The sequence below is a fragment of the Ischnura elegans genome, chromosome 10 (genome assembly GCF_921293095.1).
Source record: "Ischnura elegans chromosome 10, ioIscEleg1.1, whole genome shotgun sequence".
NCBI lineage: Eukaryota > Metazoa > Arthropoda > Insecta > Odonata > Coenagrionidae > Ischnura > Ischnura elegans.
In genome coordinates this window covers 46,527,816-46,553,375 of record NC_060255.1, presented here as the reverse complement: position 1 = coordinate 46,553,375, position 25,560 = coordinate 46,527,816, and the positions used below count along the sequence as shown (strand labels likewise).

At 39.0% G+C, this 25,560-nt stretch overlaps 1 protein-coding gene across 1 annotated transcript in view; it reads right to left on the bottom strand.

The window, feature by feature from the left end:
- Window positions 1-21,957, bottom strand: part of LOC124167019 — a 54,531-nt gene extending 32,574 nt beyond the window's left edge. The window contains exon 1 of the mRNA XM_046544782.1: window positions 21,858-21,957. The gene's annotated coding sequence lies outside the window, so the exon portion shown is untranslated. The remainder of the gene's footprint in view (window positions 1-21,857) is intronic.
- Window positions 21,958-25,560: the final 3,603 nt, after the last annotated feature.

Below are 25,560 nucleotides of genomic sequence, written 5' to 3'. Positions count from 1 at the left end.
GCCAGGCCCTCCTGAAAGTAGTGTAGGTCTGGTAGTTCTCAGTGGCGCCGGAAATGGAAATACTTCTCAGACTTACGTCGCCATTAAATACGCACGGACTCAATTTGGTGAAAACTATTTTTCACATATTTTAATTTTTTATTATTGTTCTTAACCATGGTTAAACGTGATAAAAGGAATGAAATACGTAATGGCAGAAAAAAATAAAACGAGAAAGTTTTAATAAACGGCGTTTATATTTTTAGGAATATATTTTACACGCACGGTTGTAATATTTAGCCGTATTGTTTTTACATTTTTACTGTATTTTTATTTTTTTGACAGCAGAACCTATCAGAATGTTGAAGATTCACAGCGAAGTGTAATGACAGTCCCTATTGGACAACACGGAGTACAGAACAATACGGTATATTTTTAGGAAAACATTTTACACACACGTTTGTAATATTTAGCCGTATATTTTTTGTATTTTGACTGTATTTTGATTTTTTCTTGACAAGAGAACCTAGCAGAATGTTGAAGATTCACAGCGAAGTGTAATGAAAGTACCTACTACTTGAGTTCTGAGTGCTTCTGAAGGTTATACTAAGTAGTGCAGATTAGTGTTTTTTGTGTTTGTTATTATTTTGATGGATTTTACTGAAAATTGATGAAAAATGGCTTGCGTAACAAATTAAGAGAAAAATTAATACCGCGATGATGAAATTCCACTCAAAGTTTCATCGATAGTGATTAATCGATAAGTTTGGGGTTGCATTACTGAGACCAAGGGAATTACCTTTTCTTAGGGAATGTGGCGTTAAAAGTGAGAAAAATTTCTTACGCTTAATTTTTTTTATTGGATATTAAATATTTTAATTTTATTGTCTGTTTTCCTTTTCATACCAAAATTACTTTTCAAACTGCACTCTAGTGGCGCACAGTCGAAGTTAAAATGTTTCACGCTACGGCAGAATATTTCCTTTTAACTGGCCGCCAATAGTTTATGATGATAATTTTTTTCTGAAAGTTCATCATTTCCAAAGATTTCTCGAGGAAAAGTTTTGGTTGCTAAATGTTTCCAGGAAAACTTTCGAATATCGTTAAGAAATTTGCATTTCCCCTTCACTCTCACTTCGGATTGGGCAACAGGAGGTATCTTGTTCTAATTGATAACTATCCCTATGCCTGTAGTGTACATGTTTTAATATGCCATTCAAACAATCATCATCAACAGTCACTCATTTTTTCCACCCGAAATTGAATTCATTTTTTAAAATCAGAAACCAACATTTGTTTCCAATGCTTACAGTTAGGCAAATACTGCCGTAAGAGCAGTAGCGGATACAGAAAAAAACTCGAGGGTGGGGGGGCAAAATATATCTTGAGTTGTCTTTACTTTTATCGCAATAAAAAATGATCAAGTCTCAGGCAGAGTATGAGAAAATTTCATTTAAAGTGATTATACACATGTAAAAGACAATGCCATCTTACGATATAAAAAAGTTACAAATGTGGTTTTGCAATGTTCGGCAATACGGGCTGACCCGCAAGGGGGGGGGGGCGCCCCTCATCTGTATCCGCCACTGCGTAAGAGCCTTTATAAAAACGAATTTAAAATACGATTTCCAGAAAATGCAGCACGGTTAGTCTATTGAGTGGCCATCAGTTAATGAATCACAGTTCAAAGATTAATCATCATCATTAAACAATCCTAAGATTGGTTTGATGCAGCTCTCCATTCTGCTCTCCTCCTCATAGTGACGTATTTCTTCTCTTGTACATCCTAAATTTTCAGAGCAAATTCGAAAATTCTTTTGACGCGGCTTTTTACTCAGTTATCATATTATTTTGTATTTAAATATCAATATAATTCTTCGGTTTAAATTCATCATCACTTGCGCCATTTCTCTAATCTGAGAACTTCCTTTGCCTCTCATCCTGTCCACCTCCCTTTCATCTATTGTTTTCATCAAAATATCGTCATTCATCACGTGGCTGATTTGGTTGCCCTGCCTTCCACTCAATTTTTTTTCAAAATCTTTCTCTACTCTTCATGAGACTATCATATTACCAACACCAAGTATCCGTTTGATCTTCATTCTTCTGTTATATCAAATTTCGAATGCTTCCAACATTTTTTCTCTAGTTCTGTCGTCGCCAGTGCCTCGCCACCATAAAGTAACATGTTCAAAATGTAAGTTCAGATGAATTGCTCTCTTATTTAGCTCTATAGAGATTCCTTTTAAGAAAGCCCTCTTAGTTTAGGCTATTTTACTATTTCTATCTCGCTTTGACCACCGCTGGTCACTCAGCTTCCTAGGTATCACTTGAGCCATCAACCTGAAAAATGGTTACTTTTTTTCACATACCCTCATGTCACCTTAATTGACCCCTCGACATCTGCGAAACCCATATTGTGAATTCTGTGAATTACCATGCAAGAAAGCATAAATATGTGATATCTCGGAAATGCCTACGCAGGAACTGAATGGTGAGGCTCGGGAAAATATTCATCACGGCTCTCCGGGTAAAGATGATGTAACATGACATCTCACGTTTGGTTTTCAATTTTTTCGTGAATTAGGTAATAATATGCATTAGTCATTCGGTTAGTTACCGGTTTTTAGCTTTTGAGGTTACCAATGATTACAGTTTAGCACAATGGTGGAGAAAGTATAAAAACGTTTTAAATAACTAATTTATTATATTGAACGAATTAAATTTCGAATTATGCAGTTATTTCATTTGAATATTTTAAATTTGAGGTGGCCAACGGAAAGGGATTTCCCCCACCCTGTGTCGCGAATGTGTATTGTTCACACGCCTGTGGCTTAGCCGGAGGTGAGCTTAACCCTCATCTCACTCAAACAACCTTCAGGTTGAAAAACTGAGTGAGCGAGTGATCATTTGACTAAATGATAATGGCTGAGTGAATAGAAACCTGAGTCATTCCTTGTCACGAAAGTCTTGATTTTGCTAAGGTAGCGTGGTGTTCCGTTCGGTAGAGTGTAGGGGCTATCGATCAGTGTCCCTGATTTTTAGCCTAAGAATGCCCCCAAAAAACTGAAATTGAGAGCAAAAAAATATCCTGCTCTCGTACCCTGACTGTGTAAATTCCACACTACTGTAGCTTAGTATAGGATGAGCTCTACTCTTACCTATCCAAATCACCTTCGGGTTTGAAATGAGTGAGGGAGTGAATGAGTTCTCTATTATCTAATGTAGTATGCCTACCATAAAATTACACCGCTTCGAATTATGTGTAAACTCTTGGGTAATTGTACCCTCTTAAGTAACAGGTAATGATATTAATAGAGAAATCAATGGCGAAATCGCAACCAGGGAAAGGATTAATCACCCATGACGCTCGCAGCAGAACAAGGCGGTTCCCCTCATTAGGTATTGAAAACTCAAGAAGGAGTACCACATTTTCTACAATGCTTCTTTCTATTTTGGGAAGGCAGACGTTAGTGGAAAGTTATTCTGTATTTTTAACTCGAGGAATAGTGTGATGAAAGGAGAACGTTGTAAATATTCCTGTCTTGTTTTATTTTCATCATGATCTGTATAGTATGATCTTAGGTTTTCCCGGCGTATCAGTTGCAGAAAAGTTTCTCGGGTTTTCCACCGGTTGATGTCGTCCATGTCTCCCGACGTTTCGATCCGCGACTTGCTGATCATCCTCAGGGGATCTTCCGAATTCATTAGGATCCCCTGAGGAATTCGGATGATCCGAATTCATTCGGAAGATCCCCTGAGGATGATCAGCAAGGAGGAGATTCAAATGAATTCGGAAGATCCCCTGAGGATGATCAGCAAGTCGCGGATCGAAACGTCGGGAGACATGGACGACATCAACCGGTGGAAAACCCGAGAAACTTTTCTGCAAATGATCTGTATAGTAATACGAAAATGAAATCAGTATTATTTTTATCAAAAAAGATATATGCATTTTTTTTAGCAGTAATCAACATTAATTTCCAATGCTTTGACAAATCTACCTTAATAGCGTGTATACAAAGGAATTTCACAGACGATTTCCAGAAAACGCAGCACGGATTGCTGATAGTTTGGCCATCAGACAATTAAGTACAGTTAAAATCATCAAAAGTCCATACTTCTAAGATTGGTCTGATGCAGCTCTAATGCGGTTCTCCTGCCTGCTAGCCTTTACATAGTGACGTATGCATTCTCTTGTACATCCTTAATAACCTGCTCTTGGTAATTTATTCGGGTCCATCCCTTGTCATTATTCCCGTCCATCTGTCCTTCGACGAATTTCTTCATCAGGCCATCATATCCAGTGATATAGCCGACTAAGTTGTCCCTTCATCTCCTTAGTGTTTTTAGATGACTTGTCTTTTCACCCACTATTCTTAGCACTTCCTCATTACTTGTAAGTTCATTCCCTCATTACTCGTAAACGCGGTCGACCAATTTTATCTTCGTCAGTCAACCTTTGCTCCATATTTCGAATGTTTTCAATCTTGAACTCTCCGATTCATCTTAACTATTTGTTCCTTAATGTCCCGTAGCGTATATACCATGGGGAACATAAGTTTTTTGTCAGAAGGACATACACATTTTTTTAGATCGACCTTTTTTCCAATATTTGGACAAATACTGACGTACATGCCTCTTTAAAAAGTGATAGTCAGTTGTTTAAGTGTAGTTCGAAGATCATATTTTGATTTTTTGTGAAAATTGCATATATATCTTTACCCAAACCATGTGTTGCAAGGCCCATACATCTACAGATGCCTGAAGACATTAATTTACACAAAATTTATTAATAATTATTAAAAGCTCTCTCTTTGTGGCTTTCTAGACTCATCGCGTGCGCATCTTTCGCCGAAAGTTACGAATAAAAACGGAAGGGTGGGATATGTGTGTATCTAACCACTCGCGCTTTCCCTTTATCTTACGCCTCGATGACCAAAAAGCACCCAAAATTGAGGTTCTCTTTCTCCTCACTTTCACGCATTATCATTCCTACGGTCGCAGACACCGCTTCGTGCATGGCGCTGACAACGGAGACCTTAGTTTTTGTTTTCATTTAATGCGCTCCCATTTCACGGGAAATCGTGAGGCGTGCGGTGAAATAGCCCTTGCCGGTGTAAGCCATTGTTTTATCTTTCAATGAAAGTATTATTACAGTAATTACGAAATTAAACACTTTTTGTTGCAACTCTCGCTCTTGTGCAGAAATAACTGGTTTATATATGACCATTATGTGTTTACTTTATCTAAATTATTCTTATGAGAGACTTCATGTTGGTGTCATTTTCGCCTTTATTTTACCTAACGTAATATATTCATGATTTTCCTGCTTCAATTTATAGGTGTTACTTCGTCATGTAGAGGAAATTTTGCTAACAGTATATCTTCAGAGTTGGAGAGAAACGATGAGCAATAATGCTCATCGTTTCTCTCCAACTGGTCGTAATGTTGCTTTACTGGTGATTCTTACTTCAATTTAGTATCTACTTTAATCCGCAAAAACCCAGATCTCATTTGACTCAATCGAAGAACGAGCTCTATACATGAGTTTTAGTGTATTTTCCGTCTTAAACTCCAACTAGATATTCCGAAATAATAAACTGCCATACTTTCAACTCATTTCTTTCCTTTTTGAACGTAGTTTGTTCTTTATAATGCCCTCTTTTTTCTGTTATTGGCTTCTTATCAAAAGATAATTTTTTAATTTAATTCACATTTCTTCCGTGTATCATAATTTAAATTTTTTACCTTGCTCGTTTTTGTTTAAATGAATATTCACGTGGCGTGTTATGGTGAAAAACGTTTTATTAACAATCTTTTAAATCTGAATTAGTAATAAACTGCTAAAACTGCTCGGAAAGAATTGAGTGGATACCATTAATTTAAAGTAGAAGACCCTATTTTTTAAATATTTTTTATATATCACCAATGTGAAGATGGACTTCGTTTATATCATCAAATTCCCATTACATGCGTTTTAATGCGATATTCATTGGATTTTCGGTTTCTTTTGTCACCAAAACATGTAGATTCGGTGATCCAGGGGCTCAGCTAGGAAATAAGGCTAGGAGGGGTTTTAGGCGCAACTAATACTAGGGTGTTTGGGGTATGGGATACCCGCCAGGGTAAGCGGGAGGCAGGGGCGGATCCAGGATTTCTTTCTGGGGGGGGGGGCACAAGCAAGGCCGTATCCAGGATTTTGTTCTGGTGGGGGCACAAGGATACCTCCTAATACAAAACGAACGCAATGATAATGGGACCGCATTAAAAATCTTGCATATTTTTATGGGTCTGGGGGGGGCACGCGCCTCCGTGCTCCCCCCCCCCCCCCAAGATCCGCCTATGGCGGGATGTATGGGGGCCCTCCCCAGAAAAATTGGGATAAATAGTGAGTTTTACGGCTTTATGAGGGATATTTTATAAATCCTTACAAAATTCTATAAGCAATATTAATGCAATTTAGTAAAATGGATTTAACTTTAAAAAATTTCCGACCTGTGGGGGAAGGTTTATTCCCAAACCCCCCCTTGCTGCGCCACTGTGGTGATCAGCCTGTAGTACCTACATATCCAACACTTCTTTTAAAGTTTGTTTTATCCCCTTTACGGAGGACTTTTTATATTAAATTTCATAATTCGAATAAAGAATTGGCCCCCAATCGTAAAAATATTGTGCCTAATGTGACCTAGATATGTATGAACGTTTATATATACTCTGGGTTTTAGCGCATAAGAGCAAATAAAAAATACGACAATTTTTGTCCAAACAACAAAAATAAAAATATTATTGATAGCACACAAACATAAGTGACACCATAAAAATAAGGCACATTACTGGACAAAAAGCAAAAAATGCATCGAAAGTAAAAATCAATGATTTCAATCAGTGATCAAATCTGTCCTTGTTAATAGAACCTTATTATTATGCAAACACAGTCGTGACAATACAACATCGTGGTATTTCAGTCATTCAAACAAATTGCAGGGTAATTTTAATTCAGAGGTCATCTTTTGTGATGAGGAGTGGGCTAAGGACATGTCAGATGTGATTACAAACTACAAAGGGACAACTCTCGTTCGATATTGACAATGGTCTCTAATGGGACTGAATAGCATGCTATTAAACCACCAACACTTGCGTCGTTTTCTGCGCCTGGTTTGGTAAATACATTGACATGTATGCAGCTGCGCATGACATAGTGACATGAAACAGTCAAGTTCTCTTTAAAAAATCTGTAGCAATGATTTGTCGCCAGCTTGCTCAGTAGGTAGTGTATAGTATGCTACGGATTGTCATTTTTCTGTATTTTTATGGCAATAAATAGTGTTTATCTTCTAAAATGGCAAATATCTCGGTTTTAAAGACATTGTTTTTCTAGCTTAAAAATAATGATTAACCGTTATAAACTAAGTGTCTATTTATATTTAAATAATTATTTTTCATTTTATCTATGGGTATTTATTCTCAACTTGTAGACCACCTAGCGTTCCTCGAGAAGTATAGTATCCAGAGAAGCAGGGATCCAGAATTTTTTTCTGGGGTGGGGCACAAGTGTCTGACAGGTCTTCTCATATTTGAGATTGAAAACAAAACGATGCCTCCACTGCGCAAACGCTCAACAATCGCCCACCGAATAAAATCCGCTCATCTAGTACTACTAGGGCTACTAGATGAGCGGATTTGATCGCTCGGTGGCTACGATTTGATTCGGCAGGCGATTGTTGAGCTTTTCTGCAGTGGAGGTATCGAAAATACAACAATTACTGTAGAAAGTATTCTCTTGATTTTGATATGAGAGTTATTAATATAAATTAAATGATTGATGCTCCGTAATACACTAAATAAAACGAACGAAATGAAAACCGTATCTTGTCTAATTTTCAAGCGTCTGGGGGGGTACGTGCCCCCCTAAATCCGCCTATGCAGAGAAGTAGGAAAACTTAGGTTTCATTATCATAAAGGATTTATATGTTATCTCTTTGGGAGTGTTAAGATGTGTGCCTACCTGGCAGGATTTCCAACCGCAGAAGTTGCATGACGTGACGTAAAAAAACTGTAATAAGGAAACAACACAAAGTACGCCTCCGAAAGTACCACTATGGGGTTTGAGAGCATAAGGTGCACCTACCTGTATGCTAATTTAATAGTGGGTCGCAGTCCTTGCAGCCGTATGGAAACGCATAGCGGAAAGACAAACAGGTATCCTATTTTATGTATATATATATATTTTGCTTTTTGGCTTCGTCGTGAATGTCGTCTAATATGTCAAGACTCTTCTTACACAATGTACGCAAAAATTATTTGCTTTGGATCACGAGGTCATGAAGCTTAAGAACGGTGAATTAATACTCAATCTTGTTAGCCACTCCAATTCTCGCACTCACCCCGAGTGCAGTGAACACGCGATCGCGTGGGCTCATTAAAATTATGGCGACGAGCATCTTTTCCACCCGCGCAATCTGGAGTATCTCATACATTTGCCGCAACTCTGATCCATCACGCTCCGCTGCTATTCGTGCTCACCGAGTTTGAAAAATACAATTTGCACGCGTCCTCTCAAGATTTACGGAAAAGAGAGCCCGTCGAGTGAAGAATCGTCTAGTCCAGATATCCGTGAAAAAAAGCAATGAAGTTTTAGCTGGCCCACAAGAAGTAATATTGAAAGTATTGAAGCTGGGTAAAACAGCATTTTATGTAAGTAAATACAGTATAAACTTTTATGCTACTCTGCTGGCAAGATTATTTTTGAAATGAGAAATTGCTTTCGTTATATTTTATGAACTATATCGGATATTTAGCTATAGCAAACAAGCATGATTCTTTTTGGCGATCCAATCAATACCTTGAGTCATTCTGATATTAGAACGGTTTTTTCTGTTACCAATGATTAGTTCGTTGATCTCTTTTCCTCCGAGTTTTGGGAACGTATATGCCATGCGCTTCACTTCAAATTAAAATTAGTTGTTATTTATTGATTAAAGAAACTGTTAAATAATTTTCTCCTGAACAAACTTCGGTACACTTTGATAGTCCTTATTGTGAGTAAAACCATCTAACATAAGTGGAAATTGCCACCACCGGATATCATGCGAAACACATCCATTAATGGGCAAAATACACTTTATAAGGATATCATATCGGAACATCAATACGAAAATGACGTTTAAATAACTTTATCCTGCCATAATTTAAGAAAAATTAAATCTCCGTGTGATATAATTTCACTAAATTATTTGTTTAAGGCAGTATCAAGTGCATCTCATTTAAGTCATATGAGGGGGTATTCGAAGAACAATGCGTTGAAATATACGTTTTGAAAGTGAGAGCATTCCACAACACCATGTGAATGCGTTTACTACTTCGATATTGAGTACGAAAATCGGAGACATTTGAAATGAGTTAGTTACATTTAGGAAGGTGTTAAGGTAGAATTTCTCTCCAAATATCATGTAATCGATGAGAAGGACAATGCAGGGAGTTGATCCCGCTGAAAAATGGTATCACCAAATTCGTCAGTCATGGTGTAAATTTTGAATCTTCGCCTTAGTGTAATAAATAGCTATGGAATTGAAAGAGTAGCACTTGTGGAAAAAATAATACTGAATAGTCTGCCACTTTACGTCAAGTATAAAAGCTTTGATGTGGAATTTATTCCTTATTTGGAGCAATTATTTTATTAATTTTGCAGTTTCCTTTATTTTAAGAAATTAGGGAAGCATAAAAGTGAGAGTGAAACAAATTATACGATGATTAGATTCTCTCTCTTTTGTTACATCGCCTATTCGAATGATTAATTCTTCTAGCTAAGGTTGTATTCAATTTTATTTATAATATAAATACACTACGCTCACAGAGGCTAGTCCCCAGATCCTATATTTATATATTTTATTACATCATTTGTTTAATTCGCCTGGTTATGAGTTCCCGTGATATTTATTCCGGCAAAAATGCAGACTTTATATCTTTATTGAAATATTTCGGTTCTTTTCCATCAAATAAAAATTAAAACGCTGTTTTTTGTCTTTTAATTTTCACATTTTCTGTTATTAGAACAGGCTTAATAATGCTTTTAAGGAAGTTTTTATCCAATAAAAATTGAGTAAATATTAAATCTATTCTATTATACTTGCGAACTTTTAAAATGTATCAAATATTTCCCAATACTCCCCTAATAAATTAATGAATAACTTGCATAAAGAATTATATTCCCGGTGATATATTGAAATAAGAGGTGCACATTTACTATTTCACTGGGTGTTTTCTCTCTATAGAGTGTAAAAATGAATCCCATTCCCTGGGTTCAGGAGTGTTAAAATTCAGGCTTGACCCTTTCGTGAGAGCTATAACCTTGACTTTCGTTGACCCCTCGAGCTGTACTGGCGAGATAAATGATAATTACTCCAGATAAGGCCACCCTCGCAGAATGGATCGAAGAGTAGCGTCCAGACTACAGGTGGCCCTGACGCAGGCTACTCCATCGTGATACTGCCACAAAGAAAAAGTTAGGCTTAAGAAAGGTGGCCATTTAATTTGATGCAGTCCAAAAAAGTTTTTCTCCCAAGTTGTAAAAACGCAAATGTTGTAACAAGACGAGACTCGTGTTTTTTGTATGCCCCCAGTTCCGGACAACTTAAGTCCAAAAATGATTTACAGTTGTTGCCTAAAAACTGTGGAATGATTTGCCGAAACAGGTAAAAGACAGTGCTTCTCTGGAAATATTTAAGAGAAAGAGTATCACACACTTACTTTCCAGTGACCCATGAATACTGACTTAGTTAATTAATATATTTGTTTATAGATATTTTAATGTTCATTTAGTGTCAGAAGAATAAATTCAGTTCATTTTTCATATTGTTGTATGATTCCTTTGTTACTCTTAGGTCTAACATCAACACACACTTTGTAAATTGATTCAGTTCAGATTCATAGAACAATAAATGAAATAATTATTATTATAAGAAACCACGATGGCATTCATGCCATAAATTTTGTTGGGTGCGTCGCGTCGTTTCGCCTCATTTTTCTCGGATCGCATTGTAGTACCTGGAAAAAGTTTCCCACCCTGCGATTTTTTTCCGAGTAAGCACTTATCCCCCGTGCGGGAGCGTGGTGGCCAATTAGGTAGAGCGTTGATATATTTCGAGGTTGGTCCAGGGTTCAAATCTCTCAAATGAAAGTCTTTGAAGGCCCAGGGAAAGGAACTGTCCCTGGAGATTGGGTTGGTGTTGTTGCTAAAGTGTTGGCTTTCTATCCCGTGGGCTCGGGTTCAAATTCCGGCGGAGGCAAAGAATTTTCAGAGACTGCCCGATGCCTGCTTGAATTTTGTGTGGAGGACATTTAAAGCGCAACACTCCGTCCGTCCGATGGGACGCAAAGGCGTGGTACCCTTGGCGCCTTTCCTCAATAGCTGCTGGTTTTCTATCCACCCTTGCTTCCATACTCTTCCCTTATAGCGCTTAAGCGACCGACATCTGGGGTCATTCATTCATGTACCATACTATTCCAAGAACTGGCCCCTCACCCTGCATGTGTAGTATCGCACGTCTGTAGCTCAGCCTTAGCCAGGGCGGGATTTAGATGAAAAGAGGCCCTAGGCTATTCCACTTGTGAGGAACTTTGTGCCAAACACGTTGATCTTAACCAATACATTTTTATGTTTCTTTAATTGTCATGTGCGTAGAATTTCTCCTTTCGATTCGGCGTTTTAGTGTTCTCTGTTTTTAGAATAGCGTAATTTTAATTTTGCTAATAATTTGAATGTTGGCTCCTCTTGATCTTGATGCCCTAGGTTGAAGACTAACCTTACTAGCCTGTAGGAAAATCCGGCCCTGGTCTTTACCCATACCTATCCAAATCAACCGCCACGACGCGTAGGTCGAATCATTGAGTGATTAAGTGGGGAATTTCTACTTCTCAACCCCGAAATTCCGATGAAAGACAACAAACTTGTGGAAATTATATTTTTTTCATTAAAAATGATCGTCTTTTACTGTAAAGAGGTATCAAACATCGAGATACATGGCGAATACGGTTCTCCTCGAGGTCATTTTCGTAGCCAGTAGTCAACTCGCAACACTCGATCGCTTTTTCCGTCCATATTTCCAATAGAAGGTTATTACCATTGAAGTATTCTACCAATTTAGGTAGCTTTGTATGGAACAAAGATTAACCCACTCAATGCAGATGCCTTGAATTCAAGGCATCGGTCCCTTTACGTGTCTTAGCCCGCCATCCCTCTTCGCGTCTTCTGTTACACCCTGCAATTGTGCCTAGCGTCTCAGTGTGTCTCTCGCAGTGGTAGTAAACGAGTCGTTTGGTTATATGGCAGAATTTTTGCCTCCACACTTCATCTGATATTATCACAAGAAATTATTTCTTCTTGGCGGTGTGTCTTGATAATTTTACAGCATTGGCTATGTTAATTGTCTTTTATTAAATTAAATTTAAATTTAATTGAAGGAAATTTAATTTAAATTGTCTTTAATATATCTTTGAGCTTAATCAAGCGAGAGATTTGAGCTAGTACAACAATACGATTGCGAAATCTCACCCATTTGGATATTAACTGATTCGGACAATTATAATCGCACATTTTCGTCCTATCTTAATTATTTAATGTGCTTAAAAATCCTGAGTATTAAATAAAATATCGGAAAGGCTGGATACCCAAGTTCTCATGGTGACTGCACAATGAATCAGAAAAGTTTTCGCGTTACCATTGCTCAGTTTCAGTAACTAATTGTAAGTAGTTGCACCCCATGTTCAGAGATAGAAAATGCTTAAAATTGTCTCCTCAACCATCTCCTGAGATATTGCAGATTACCCCTGAAACACCCTGTACATCGATGATTACCAGAGGGGCATGGAAAAATATGTTGGCATTTCCACTAATTTTTGAGTTTTCACAACTTTTTATTTTTGAGTAACTCTAACTGATAACTAAGAGGAGAGTGGATTTTCCGTAAACATGGATTTGCCATCAACGCGAATTTTCCCTGCCCTGAAAACGTCCTGCAATTTTTTACCTCCCTGAATTAGCTAGCTCACTTATGGCTGTCTAACTTGATTAAAAAACTAGGTTTTTATCTTTTGAACACTCGTGCTTGGTTTCTAGTGCCATTTCATTTCTTTCCTTTTCATTTTTTAATAGCATACGTCGCAGTTTCCAGCATCCTTTACAGATGGGCAATTTTCTTGTCAACTGCGAGATCGTAGTTTCTCACGGAGCATTCGTTACTGTAGTTGTGTAGTAATGGAGGAGAAACGTCTGAGGAAGCAAGTCATGAATGAGCGGTTAAACCTCAAGGCCAAGACCAAAGATCAATATGGGGAGTCGTGCGCTTAATCCTCAAATAAAGGTTGGACCGCATTTGGAATTCTCACCGCTCGGAGGCACGCACGCAATACATAACCTTCTTACCCCTTCTTGTTTCCACTTGACCTTAACTTGCTCTATGTTTTTGCCTCAATTTTTTATTCGGCCGCCTCTGTTACACGTCTCTGCTAATATGTCGAACAAATCGGTGGCCTTCTTATGCATAAAAAGGTTTTTTTTTCAAATTGTGATTTAGGTTTCGACCGATCCAGCTGCAGTTGTCTAAGCTTCCACAGTTTCGCGAACATAAAGTGCGGTCTATTTCCAAAGATAACAATGGGAGCTGCAAATTCAAATTATCTGTGTAATCCTTGTCGGAAATGCGATGGTGGTTACCAAGTTAATATGTTATGGTGAATAAGCTAATTTAAATGGCTAATCAAGGGTTTGACGGAAAATTCAGTTCATCCAATGCTGGAAAAATCGATTCACTTACCAAAATTTTAACCGTCGATGCAAATAAAGATAATTGAAAAAACTCCCTCCCATAATGGTATTCCTCACCTAATTCTCGACTTATTGATGACACGTACGTGGAATTTGCGTCCATTTAATTCGTAAATCCTTTATCGGAAATGGGGAGGAAATTTGATGACGTGAAATATGACTTGGCGCTTTCCCGGCGTGCTACATTAAGGAACTCATCTCGGTTTTCCAGCAGGCTCAATGTCTCCATGACCTCAAATGCTTCGGTTCCCCACTCGGGGGCTGTCTTGAGGGAAACGAATATTTTCTGACTGTAAATAACTTGGCTTAACCATCTTTCCTCCTGTTTATTTGCAATGTGGGTATTCGTGGAACGAAATCATGGAAGATAAACCTTTTTGGCACGTTGATTAGAGTTTTTTTCCGCAATTTATACAGAACAAAGAATTTTCAAAGGCTAATGTAAGTGTGGCTATCCAAGAGAGAGGGATAAGGGTGCTCTGAATAATCGGAACGTATAATACTTCGATTTTCGTCATTTAAAAGAAATGCTCGCTATGTTTCTCATTATTTACATTTTAAGAAATTATAGACAACCCCCCGGTATTATCGTCTCTGTGGCTTAATTATTCAGTGGTGAACGCGAGTAGCGCAGGTTTGGCTGAAAACATGTCACCATCATGAGCTGGAAAAATACAGTAAAATAGCAAAGTTGCGTTGCGGGTCGCATATAATAAATAATAAAATACCGTTGGTTTGATTGTTTGGACACCGTTTTTTATGACCAACCCTAACCTACTAGAAATCATGGGTATTCGAGTTCTTGTTTGGGTACTCGATGACCAACTTTGTGACTCTTCTATCACAACCCATATAATCTTTTCGTCGACCCCTCTTCTGAAACCTGAATTTCTCACATGTCAGCGGGGATCGGCCGATGGCACTTATCTCCACCTGGGATTCTGTGGTAGGTTTCATTGCACAGAGTGAACCGTTGAAATCATTTTGGTAGTTTGTATGTGTACGGGGGGATACCTAAATTAAATGAATTAATTAGTAAAATATCACGTAGAACGGACGAAAAGAGGCACCCGCCACTAATGAGAAGGCGTAAGAGAATTAGGAGGTGAGACCTCATCCTTGAGGGGCGTGGACGGGGATATGTCTATCGTTTGAATGCTTGAAATAATGCTTATTAATCATAACGAATCATAAGAAATCTTAAAGAACGCTCACAAGAATAAAATATGTTGACAAAAGCATAACACAGTGTCCTATATCAGTAATACAACATTAATTAATACAAGTTTTAATGTTTAAAGGAACCATAACGAACGCTCATGAAAATAGAATATTTTGACAACACCAAAAAAGAAAAAAGGTAAACAAATTTGAATGCAGATCTTCAAGTAACCCTATAAAATTTCTTCAAAGAACTGAAGGGAACTGATGTGATGTTTATCGGCAGAGAATCCTAGAATCTAGAAAGGGTAAGTTGAAAAGAGTTTAAATATATACCGGAGCGGGCTTGAGGAATTTGAAGGAGGTCAGAATTAGTTGGACATCGCAATTTATCTCTTGCGGGGGATAAATAGTTCGCACAGGTATGCAGGATTCTGGGTTTTGGAATATGAAGAAAAAAATATCCCAGGAAGTTATTTCTTCGGGTATGGAGAGGTAACCGATTCAAATCAAAGTAAAACTTGGACGACTTGGGGCCGTCTCTTTCGAACATAATAATAGAAGGGCCCCTTGCACCCGGGCCTCAAAAGAATAGGAACCCTTTCCACTCCCTCTCCCCCATAATGTCTCCCAACCCGCCCCTCAAGGATGCGGCCTCGCCATATTCCCTTTAGTCAATGAGCTTTTTTAATCAACGCAATGAATCAAAATAAGACTCTATCATTTCTTTTTGTCTCAGAGAAATGCGACGATAAAGATAAGGATGTTTTGCATCCGCGAAATTTCCATTTCAAAGATGCTAATTACATCGTATGTTTTGACGAGATTGATCATCGGGTTTTGGGGGGGGGCCTTGGCTTGAGGTGTGTCCGCGAAGGTTTTTCATCGTAATTTTAAAATTTCGTTAGTTGCTGCAATTAAATTTAACCCTATTTTGCGTGACTTTATGGGACGGAGTATGGTCCCTTTTCTCCCATTAACGCTCATGCATTGCTGGAGTTCGCGCTCTAGTGCCTCCAGCACCACTGGCGGTTCTATTACACGTTATAGGAGGTGAGTGAGTAGACCGGGTACAAGCAAGCAATTTTCATTAATTACCGCAGCTAGGTCATAGGTAGTTGAGATGTTTTAGCGCTTAAAATTGTTTTTAGGAGGGTAAAGAAGGGGAGGAAACATAAACTCATTAGAAGACAGCCCAAAGGTATATCCAGTATTTCTTTCTCTGTCATACCGCTTCAGTATAATGAATGAATGCCATGAAAATCAATTAATTTTATCTAATTACCTAGTTGTTTTTAGAAATGTCGGAATAAACTTGTTTTCAATTTAAATAAAATTGAAAGCCCACATGAGTTAATATGGAAAATATCCTCTGGATTAGTAATCGAACCACGGGCCTTTGACCGTCTGAGCAAATGCGCGGATCTATAAATTAATCCAGGAACATAATGATAAGTATTAGGGGAATAGACCATTTTATATCAACCGAATGTATCACTAATAAGAGCGCATTAGCAAAACCTTCGGAAAATCTGTATAAATCTCTCGTCCACCATAATGATGGTTGGTTGTGGGTTGAAGTAGTCCTTTGTGGTCTTCAGAATTTCCTTTACTAGCCATATTATCGTTTTTTCTTGCCAGCTTATTCCTAGCCTTGAATCTCGGTTATCGTTGGCCTCCACGCATAACCCAACGAGGCAGCTGAAATGCAATCAATGAATACTGAAACGCTTACTGCGTTCCCTCACAAAGTTTTCCAAATGGCAGCACCAACCTAGCAGCTGTATCAATATTTCCAACCCTCTCAATTCTGATCCGAATCAATGAGCGAACTTCGATCTTAGAAGTTTCCGAATCACAGTTGTTGCCTAAGCTCCAAGGGTGATCGGAAAATAACTTTTACTTAACTACAACCTCAGTGATATTTCATGGATCGCGGTTATATTTTTACAAACAAAATATCTTATGTTGAGTTTTATCTATGAGCTTAGAAATGACATTATCACCTATTTGGTTTTCTTCGTCAATTTCTCAGTTGCAATGTTATTTCTGCACTAGATTATTTCCATTTCAATTTTTAGAATATTGAATTCCCATAATTTTTATTTTTGGCTTGCGTACAAATTATGCGGTCAAAACTGAAAACATTTTGTGTAACTCACACATATTAAACGATCTTTTCAGAGGGATGCGCCAAATTTCATCGTGGTCGTGCAATTTTACTGTCCAAAATTTGAGATGGTAATTGAAACAAAATTAATGATACAGTATGCACACATTCGGGAGAGCGTACCTCCTGCAGGAGTAGATTTAGGTCTCCGTTTTTTGAGGGAGAGGGGGCGGTTTGCTTCTTTTCGCGACGATCTTGGTGGTTTGCAACACCTCTCAGAGTCTGCTCAAACAAGTGGCTTTTAGATATTATCCAATTATCTTGAACGGTGTTTGCTGAGGTGAAGTAAAAAGTTGCATTTGAGAGCCACCTTTATGATCTACATCTTTTCAAAATGACCAGAGCGGCCGGCTTTCCTCTTAATTCGACCCTGCTGGCATCCCTGGTGATCGGGTGAGTGAAGGGTCTTTGGTTCGTGAAATAACACTATAAATTAAAGTCTCATAGCAAGCGTTCTTCTCATCATTATAAGTCAACAATCCTACGATTGGTTTGACACAGCTTTTCATTCCGCTGTTCTATCCGATAGCCTTTTCATGGAGACATATTTTTCCTCTTTCACATCCTTTATAACCTGTTCTTTGTAACCCACTCTAGGACATTCTTTCCCTTCTTCCCTATACCTTTACAGTGCAGTAACAATCAGTCCGCACAGTGACACTTATTTCAGACGAGGTTATCATTACTGTAATGGCGGTAGTACTGCGATGTGAAAGGTAGGGGAAACCACATTATTATCCCGAGGAGTCGAAGCTACTGTAATTTTAAATATCAAACATGATGGAATTCTCTCCGGTAAAATATTCCGAAAGTGAACTAAGTAGTCCGTGCGGGAACTATCCGAGGGGGTACATCGGTCAACTGTGATAAAAAGAGTTCTTCTATGGTGTATAATGCATAGATGTTAGTGATTATGAATGCGATCCTGGCAATGTAACTTAATAATTCCATCAAATCCAAGATGATTGCGATCCTATTGCTTTTAGTCGCGAATAACTGACGACTGCTAAATACCGTTTACATTTAGGTAAATAATGCTGCCTTGCCCTGCCTGTAACGTAAAATTTGTACAAAAATTAAAGTGAAAAAATATGAACTTGTTAATAAGAGTGATCATTGATTTGTTTTTATCGAGCTGTTTTGGGAAATAAATAATGGTATTATTTAATAATATGCATGTTGGGCATTTAAATAGAAGTGTCTACTGATATCCCGACTCATTATAGATTTAGGAAAGAGTTTAAATTGGTGGAATTCCAAAAAAAAAAGAAAGTTAGAAAGCTGGTTTGATAGCTTTGGAAATTTGATTTAAATCAGACAATTAAATTATATTCATTTGATTATCTGCAATAATTATCTAAAACTGATTTTATAGCTTCTCGAATATAGCGAAGTACAGGTATGCTATCCCAGTGTCCCGGTGTGCCCCCTGGTGATGGCAGTGCCGTTGCCCCCACTGGCGACGGATTAAAAAAAAGTGATGGATTGTATTATAGGGTATATTTTACTCAAATTTGCTTATTGTGACCTTAAAAACCCTTCCTCGTCTTCGTAACAGGAAAATATTGTTCTGCATGCCAACGTAGTTCAATAAACGCATCTTCCAGATCATAAATTTTTAAGAATAATGGTTCAAAATGGCGAGTTTTACGGCTTTCCGGGGGATATTTGATTAATCCTAAAACTATTCTACAAGTAATACTGATCCAAAAAAGTAAAATGGATTAAATTAAAAATTTCTCTGAGTTCTGGGGGGGTTTTATCCCCCTAAATCCCCCCCTCGCTGCGCCACTGGGCGAACATAACCGATTATGACCGATGTATGAGTAAAGACCCATAGGTTAGGGTTACAAGCTGTCACGGTTAGAGATTCGTAGATATATATGAACACATTATTGTTTTTTAAAGTAATTTCTTTACATCGTTTTGCATATAGATATGATGTTAAGAGTGAATATTTGCATAAAATTATGCATATACTTGCACTCATATTTGATGTTATTATAAAAAGTTTCCTACCGATTAGGGTAGGTTTCCATGGATTCGGTACTTAAGAAATATTCTGGTAGCCTACCCTCCTTTCATGTACTTCCCTCGTCAATTCAGAATAAGGAAGTGCGCAAAATCTTCCCCTCGAAAAAGAACCGTGGACCATTCGATCAATGGTTAAACGCTCTCTCCAATAAACTACTGCGTTCTTCTTACTTTAAATAATGAAATAAGACAATTTTCAAGTATCCAACCAATTAAGCTAGGTTTCTATGGAGAACATTGCAAGCATTCTGGCAGCCTCCCCTTCATTCATGTACTCCCTCTACAATGCACACTAAGGCCTACTAGTCCAATTCTCTTCCCTCATCTCTCTCGTTTTACCCAGCAGTATACCCTCCAACACTTTTTTCAACATCCGCTCCCCGCTAAGTACTCGCTGCATCCACACCTTCTGTCATCTCCGTACCTCTATATTTAGGCATTAAAAAATTCACGAATTTTTCTCCGATTATTCTGCAACCTTGCCCGGGTACTCCATTGAGTGAGAGTATTCTATACCTTCCAACGCCCCACGACGCAAGTTTTCTTTCTATCCGTACACCGTCCCCAACAGGTTTCCGGGCTGGGCCTGACAGCGAATGAATCTTACCATGGTTCAATTCCATGTTACTTCTTAGATATTATTTTATTGCCTAAGAGGTAACGGGGAATGCGGAAAAAGGAAAAAAAACTGTGCCGAGTTTGACACAGAATCTCTATTCTAGCGGTTGTTCGTTCCTTGCGAGTTGACGTGAAAAACGACAGCGCGACAACGGTCAACAAAGAAAGACACGAGTCAAAACGACACGCATCGCGAGCTCACCTTAGTATGCTCGAATTTACGCTTCGGCCACCTCGGCTGCGGCTTATGTGCATCCTTATCACGAAAGAACCTCAAGGTTTCGTAGGAAGGAAATTTTCTTCAGCCTGATTCCCACGATCATTTTTTCCATCCCTTTTGAGGGACATCTTCAGTGACAGATCCAGCGATGGCTTTCCATCCCTTTTTCTATCATTCGGCACGTCCCTTCTTTCGTAGCTGAAACCATAGCTGGCACCGTCCTTCAGCCGTTCAGAACGCAAACAGCGATATTAACGCCACGCTTGGCATTTAATTGAATGATAGTGGTAAATTCAGAAAGTGACGGAGAAAGCGATGGAAAAACGGACAGTGGGAATGAGCGTGAGATTGAGGGAATGACGGGTCGAGCGTACACTCTTTTGGTCACTAAAAACTATCGCTTGAGCGATCATTATGAGGCACGGAAAAAATGATCGTGTGATTCAGGCTTTCGGAGAGCTTTGGAGGTATGTGGGTTGCCTATCCTGGTGTTATATGTTGTCGATCCACCCGCATTAGAGAAACATGCATTTCATTTAGTTTCTATATATTTCGTTTGCATAGTTGCTACTGCTGAAAGTTAAATTCATCGTTATTCATTGGTAGGCTTTATGAAATGTACCTAACTATATCGATAAATTGAGAGTCGGAAAATAGATGCCCATGGGCTAGTGGTTTCCTCAGCCGATGTTCCGGGGGTGGTGGCCCAAAAGGAAAAAAATTCGGCAGAGGCTGAGGCTCCAAAAGCCTCCCCCCGGCTACGTGCATGGGGGAGGGTTGTGTATTATCACTTGAGATTATTCTATGAAACAAATTCTCGATGCATAATGGCTCGAAATCTCTAATTATATAATGGCGCTAACGACAACGCCTTGCGTTGCGCTTAAAAAAGAAAACCACTATTTTATTAACGTTGTATTGAAGCTTGAAAAGCGCGGAATAACGTGAGAGTCATGATTGAAATAAAACTTAGATACTCCACGGTAAGATTTCTCAGGTATAAGCAAATTAACAAGGTGAATGTAATCAAAATAAGCCAATTAAACGAAAATTGTGCGTTATCTGATCAAGCTTGAAAGAGTCCTGATGTAGAATATATGTGCTTTGAATTGTCCACATTCAATGTAACAGAATGACGTCGTTCACTTACATACGAAATCGCAATGTGTAAAATAATTCGGTGGATTGTAGGGAGATTACGTGATGACGAAAAAAATATCCCTCATTCAGCGATCATCAACTTTTCCGCGATAGGGTTAAAGCCGTCGATTTTTCGTCGCAAATAACTCAAGCGATGGGTCAAAAAACGAATGAAAAGGTACGGGTGCTTTCATTTCTCAAACTCTATCATGATCGAAGTTCATAAAAAAATTAACGGACTTGTCCGGGGGTCGCCAACCTAAGGTCAAATTGCGGCCTTCCAGTTCCATGCGTAAAAAATAAATATTTATTTATGGTTCAAGCGTTTTATATAAATAAATAGTATTTTGCATTTAAAGCTATTTATTACAAATCAAACTTATATACCAGATCCTAATCAAATACCATAATATTGAAACAAAAGTTTTAGTACGTCTTTGAAAACTGAGAAATCTTGTAAATTAATAATTTCTATATATATAATATATATAGATAATAATTAATAATCTTCCGCCTCAAAAGGTTGCCGACCCCTGGACTAGCCCATTCTGATTACCTACTATCTCTAAAGAATGAAAAGAAAACTTTTTGAACAATAAATGCGTGGGGCTATTGTTTTGATTGTGCTACCGAAGTGGAAATTTGTTTATTTTGAAACCCTGTAAAAGGTCTTTCCCCTCAAAGTTACCGAAAAAATAATAATTACTTACTGTTTCCGAGTTCAGCAGCCCGTTCCTTTTTCCACTAGTGGAGAGGTCACAGTGTAAATCGCACTCAATGTAACACACTGAACGACTCGTCGCAGTTCGAGTCAAGCCCCCCAGCGAGGAGGTAATGTTTTCCCTCGACGCGGAACTCCGTGAAGCCCCGAGTCACGTGACACAGGGGCGTCTCCCCCCATTGGTCCCCGCGTGGACCGTTCGTTCGGCGGGTCATGGAAGCCCAAACCCCACCCACCCAGGTGCTCCGCTTCAACCATCGGCATACATGTCCCTCCCATCGCGACGACCGTCTCCGTTTTCATTTTGTCATCGTGATGTATATCTATCCGTTTTTGCAATGTCATCATCATCCAATGCGTGTCATGGCTCTATCCTCGCGCGTACAAGTCTCCGGGACCTTAATCGGGAAACTTAGTCCGGGAACTGCTGTGACGACAGACTGCAGTGCGCAGGCCTAGCTGTATATTGGCCATCACCCCACCCATCCACTTCCGGTGTTCTTCTCTCTTTTCATGTTATCGCCATTGAAAAACCAAGTTTATGACTGGTGATGAATTTTTCTCGGGCTTCCGCTCGGGTTAACTTTTTAACTAGGTAACTATATTTTAGGTCGGCTTAACTAGCTAGAGTTTAGCACTCCTTATTGTAAAAACGCCCCTCTCCCGGGGATATTCCATACTCCCAGGACATGACCCCCCTCCCCCAAATTTGATGCTCAATTCACCCCTGGACGTGATTGGTGGATTCACCAGATGATTGGCTATGGTGGAACCCTTAGTCTCCATTAAAACTTTTTCTGTTTGTCAGTCAAATTTCAGTTGCCTCTTTCATCACCCTGTCCCAAAAGCCTCAGGTGTGGCAAAGCAATTTCTTCTCTTCTCATTTAATGGCACGGTTATTATATATGGTTTTTATTATGATTATCACTCTGGTTTATAGCATCAAGCATGGTAAATGAAGCAGCTCTTTTATTTCCACACAGCTTCATAAGTATCCTGATAAATTTCAAGGACTCAGCATCATTTTGAAGGATGGGAACCAACTGAAATTTGAAAACTATGCTGAGTCGTTAAAATTGAATGGGGTGCATATAAAAAGCTGGGTGATAAGTACAGAGTTGTTTCATTTACCATATTTTACATTATGAATTACCAAGCAAAGTATTGCTCTCATCCATTAATTTAAGTCAAAGACACATGCCCCTAAGGGCCAAATTTAGTATCTGTGGGCTCTGGGGGAGAGCATTTTGACTTAGGTGGTGGAGCATTTGTGATTGACTGAAGGGTCCCTGATTTGAATCTGCATGAAGGCTTAGAATTCATCAAATTCAAGCATCATTGTGGCAAAATGTGCCCCCCTCAAGCTGGGGCGGATTGAGGGCGGAGGATGGGCCCCTGTACTTCCTGGAAAATTTTCAAAAATAGCTTTATTACTTAGATAAGATTACTAAGGTGCCTTTCAAACGTAAGTTTTTATTTCACCAAATCAACAAACAATGTTTAAAGGAAAAAAATCCTGAAGCAGCGAAGCAGTTGCATAACTGCTGAAAGACATAAACAGATGAACAAATTACCCTCAAACCTCCCCAAAAACAACAGCCTCATACTCTCCTGCCTACAGATCTGGCACCCTTTACCCTGTGTGAAAGGATGGTGTGGTATTGGATTCTCACTCAGAGGGGCTAAGTTCCAATCTCGGGGGTGGCTGAAATTTTAAGATACTAACTGATCCCTGCTTTAGGGTTTTGTAGAGGGCACTTCTACAGCAACAATCCCTATGTTAGATGTGAACTTAATCTTTGGTCTCCTTGGTGTTGTTCATTAAAACCTAATGTGAATGCTGCATTTCTCTTCACTCATCCTTTCATACCTTTCCCTGTGACACAAAAAACCTGAATTGTCATTCGCTTCCTTCAAATGTGTACTTCAATACCTGAATGTGTGATATTTACATGGCAGTGTTGTAGCCTTGGTAGTATGGAATACTTCTGATACCAATAAATGAGTCTTGACATTGTAGAACTGTACAAAAAGCAAAATATTCGTGGACCTTATATTGTCTGCTTTGCCTCTATAGTACCTTATAAATTTGAACTACATACATATATTTATTCATACAGCTTTAGAAAAAAAGGGAGGAATGGGGAGCTGCAGTATACATACCAGTCTTAGGATTGTAATACCTTGAATAAGTGATTCTAATTTGTGTGGCGTAGGCCTCTTGGTATGGGCCAATTATGTACTATGGCCTTATCTTGAGTCCCTGCTGACTGCACATCTTTGATAACTATAAAATCCTAATGTCTATTCCCTTCAAGACAGCCAAGAGGGGATGGCACCTCAAGGAAAGCAATCCCCTCATTACAAGAGATGTTAACTGTGGCACACTTGAGATCATCATCACTGATCATTTATCCTAGGATTGGTTTGACGCTGCTCTCCACTCAGTTCTCCTATCAGATAATCTATTCGCACCTACGTATTTCTTCCCCTATGAAAAAATTGTATAAAACTGTTTCAAATTTTTATACATTCTTATGCATAGCATAGCATGCTATGGCAATGTATAAGAATTCTTTTACATTCTGTATTCTTATACATTGCCATAGCATGCTATGGCAATGTATAAGAATGTATAAAAATTTGAAACAGTTTTATACAATTTTTTCATAGGGGTTCTCTGTCACATCCTTCTTTACTTGTTCCATATATTTTGTTCTAGGTCTTCCTTTTCCCTTCTTGCCTTCCACCTGTCCCTCGACAATTGTCTTCATCAGGCCATCATGTCTCAAGATGTGGCCTATAAGGTTATTCCGTCTTCTTGTTAAGGTTTTCATGAGGCTTTTTTTCTCTCCTACTCTTCTCAGGACATCCTCATTACTAACTCGGTCGATCCATTTGATCTTCATCATTCTGCTGTGACACCACATTCTGAAGGTCTCTTTCCTTGCTTTCTCCTGTGGTATTTTTTAGTGTACCCCCCAAACATTTCTTGTTCATCTGGTACCCCTCCCAGAAATTCCTCCGAATTCCTCCGAACTTCCTCCAAACTTATCCGCATAACTTCTCCCGCTAAGGACTTTTCGTGTTAAGGTTTTTCGCTCAAAGGATTTTCACGCAAAGGCCCTTCGACTCAAAGGCTCGGAGACTCTAAGTCTCGGAACTCTTGTCTCCAAACTCTGCTTCCCGAAATCTGCCCTCTGAAATCAGCCTCCGAACCCGCCATACCTGGAGATCAGGACTTGTATAGGTAGTACGGTGGAGAATTACCTACTGCTTGGGGATCAAGGGGAAGTGGGTGCCGAGGCATAAGAATGCAGTTTGGAGTGAGAAGTACTCCACTTGTCCTATCACAATTCTCTCTCCCTCCAACACCTCATCCCACTATGTCTTTCCCCTCCTTGAATTCCAATGTCTTGCCTCTACCAGCTATCACCCCTCTTGGTTATGTCTCCAACCCAGGAGATAGAGGAGAGAAAATCCGGCGGTACGTATAGTTCTTCCCCAACCCCGGCTTAGATGACGGACGTTTTGCAGTGCTGCCAGCCAATAGGGGCGCCTGCCGGCAGATTTACATGGATGCAGCTAACTTGAATATCGCCCTATTACCCCTCCACCACTTTGCAAATTCCCTCCCCTTCACCCTGACACGTTTCGGAGGCCGGCAAGCCCTCTCTTGCTTCAGCACTGGC